Source organism: Morus notabilis, unplaced genomic scaffold (assembly GCF_000414095.1).
Source record: "Morus notabilis unplaced genomic scaffold, ASM41409v2 Scaffold370, whole genome shotgun sequence".
NCBI lineage: Eukaryota > Viridiplantae > Streptophyta > Magnoliopsida > Rosales > Moraceae > Morus > Morus notabilis.
The window spans coordinates 133,970-137,435 of record NW_010358187.1 but is presented as its reverse complement, the minus strand read 5'-3'; positions in this window follow the sequence as shown (position 1 = coordinate 137,435).

The window sequence follows — 3,466 nt, the reverse complement described above, 5'->3', positions numbered from 1 at the left end:
AAAAATAAAAAAAAAGCCACAACTCAACCTGAACACCCTTTAGGAGAGAGAATATATATATATATATATATATATGGGAGTTTATTTAAGTAGAATTAAAAAAATAAATTATTAGTAATTTTTTATTTTTAATTATTAAATTTATATTAAAAATTATTTATTTTATATGTATATTCTTTTAATTTAATTTAATAATTAAAAATTAATACTACTGATAAGATTGACCTATTGCAGACAAACTCTCTCGATCGAGAGAGAGAGAGTCTGAATTTATTTGTCATGTGTCGACTACAACTTTTCTTTTTCTCGTTACAGCCTAAACATCTAGTTGGGACGTGATCCAAAATTTTCCCATTTGAGACTTTGTGAGAAAGAAATACGCATTTTTTTTTTTTTAATGTGATGACAAAGCCTACCCCACTCACGTGGCACCTATTATTTTGTATACAAATGAAATTATACAGCCTTCATTTTCCCAGTGGTTCCAAAACACGTACAAGATTGGTATTGCCGTGTTGCTTACAACTTAACGCAAATCACGTTGCAAGAGTTCATAAATGTACGTGCATCGGCATATGGTCCTATCTGTCCATAGAATCTGCGAATCTGCTAAATTCGTCCAATTCAAACCAATTCTATGGAGTAGATTTGATTGGGAGACATTTTAAATTTAAGAAAATTCCAATATGAAAGCGTTAGTGCCCGTTTAGTTCGATGATTCGAATTGAGATGTAACTTTATGCGAGAATTTTTTACTGTAATAAAAAAGTTAAATGTGACTGTTTTTAAGAGTTTTTTACTGTAACAAAACTCGAATCGTTGAAATGAATAGATTATTTTGTGAATTTAGCATTTGTCAATATGCATGTAAAATCTCTGAATCCGAACTTTTTATATATTATATAATAAAAATACAATTATATATTTTTTACATCAAATTTTTAGTAATATATATATACTTGTATATACGTGTATTTTTCTCCCAATTAATGCCTAGTATTAACAGCACCATGTGCCAGCCCATTTGTGTTTTTGTTTTTCTTTTATAGAACTCAACCCACTTGAGAACCCTAAGGCTAGAATCATTATTCATAATTTTAATATCATGCTTAATCTGTGGAATCTGCGTAATCAAATCCATGAAATCAGATAATTTTGGATTGTATTAGATTGGGTTGAGAAAATTTTAAATTGATAACAAACAGTAATTTTTTTAAACTTATAAAATTTTTGTTAGATTACGGTTGACCTCTAATACGTGGAATCCAATACGTGAACGCCCCTATATCAACACTACTTGGCACAAAAAATTAGTCTATGTCCACATATACATACTCTATTAAACAATATGATTCATCACGTTAAGGCAATTCTAGTTTAGCGAAATTTGGCATCTCTAGATTAATTTTTAATAAGTGAAAAAATTATTTAGGAGAAAAAAGGAAAAGATCTTGCGGAACTAAAACATGTAAAGGTCTAAGAACAAGGAAAAGAAAAGAAGCAAAAAAAAAAAAAAAAACTGTAAAAGATCCCTATCGTCATTCGTCTTCTTATTCTGGCACCCAATATTAATTGTCTTATCACTTTAACCTTTAGTAGAGCATTTAGTTGATAACCTTTAAATAGCTCAGATGGACTAATGAGACTAACTTTCAAATTGATACTTAAATTCACAATTATTTGGTCATTAATATTTAAGATTATATTGTCTGCCTCTTTTAAGTTATGTGAATCTTTCATGTCATACTAATGACTTCATTGTCTCGCACATTTTCAGGGAAGGAAATCAGGTTGCAGGCAAGTTGGCTCAGATTTCTGTAATCATCTTGTTGCTATAAGGATTTTATGAGTTTTGCTTGTTAATTATAGGTCTTAATAAGGTTCAAAATTGTAGGGCTTAGGCATAGAGATAGCATTATTTGACTTAATGTACAACCCTTTTAGTTTCTTTCAAACTATAGTGTCTTTTTTTTTTTTTCTTTTTTGAGTCGATCTATTTTGTCTTTGTTCTTTTGTCTTAGAGCCGAATACCTCATCTTGTATCTATCTTTTAATTTCAATAAAATTTAAGTGAAGGGTTTGGTATAAGATGCGGCGTTTGGTGGGTGCCGACCTTATTAGGATGTGATATTAGCTATCCTCTCTCGTCATTCATTTGAAAAAAAATAAAATTTGGAACGGTGGGCGGCGATCTTTAGTGGGACAGGGGTTGAGACAGTGTCCAGTGGGGTAGCGCCAGCGCCTATGGGGCATCGGTGACGTCTAATGGGGATGCGACGACATGCGGTTGAGATGCATTGGTGTCCAGTGGAGCTGCTATGTCGATGACGGGAATGAACAGTTGCAATGGTCTGTCTCTAATGGTTGGGCGGCTAAAGTATTTTTGAAGTGATTTCATGATATTGAGATTCCAGAGAATTTGAAGTTAACCTTATTGGTTGGTATTGAGATTACCTCAAAATAGAATAAAGTGAATCCCATAGAATTGACTTTTTTTAGAATATAAATATCATATTTTTTCTTGAATCAGACCTGAGAATCTTGTAAATTTTGATTGCAATACTTAAGATTATTGCATACCAAACACCCCGTAATAATTGTATCAACGCGATCGGATTGTGCACCGAATAAACCAAATAAAAACGTTCTTTGGCGACACTTTGTACACTGAACATATACATAGTTCTTCCCATATCCCTAAAATTACGATCAATATTTTCTCCCCTCTTGTCGAAAAATGAAGCCTTTAACCAGACAAAGAAAAGCACGTTCCACCAAAACATTGATCATAATTCCCCCTTCTTACGGATACTTAATAGTTGGGGCACTTTGATTGGTTTGTTTGTCTGTTTTTCTTTTCTTTTTTTTTTTTTAAGTGGTTTTGTTAGACATGATTGCTTCCCAAGACTGAGAATGAATACATCAATTATGATCCTAGCATGAGTACAATTGACGCGAATAAATAACCATTGAATTTATTAGCAAAATAAACATTGAACTAAATATATGTATATAACTACTAACTTCTCATCTATTGCAATGTTATAGAAAAGGGGAAAAAAAATCAATTATAGCATTTGTGTCATAAGTTTTATAATTATGCTTTGCTCTTTTATATGTATACTTCGATAGATGGTGCGTTACTATGATTTTTTACTGCTACCTTTCATCTTCATCGTCATCTTGTAGAGTTTCGTCGTTTTAATTTTTTTTTTTTTTTTCAAAGGGAGCACTACGTTATATGTATATCTATAATCTATGTATAAGAATTATAGAAGAGGGGATGCCTGTTTTTTTTTTTCTTTTTTTTACACTTGCTTGCTTGAGGGGGGGGTTTTTTTTTTTTTAATGTGTTATTAATTATCTCATTAATTTCTTTTTCTTCTCCTTAATATGTTATTATTTAAATATATATATATATTTTTGTAATCCTAAATTACTGTTTTCACAAATATGGCCTTAAATT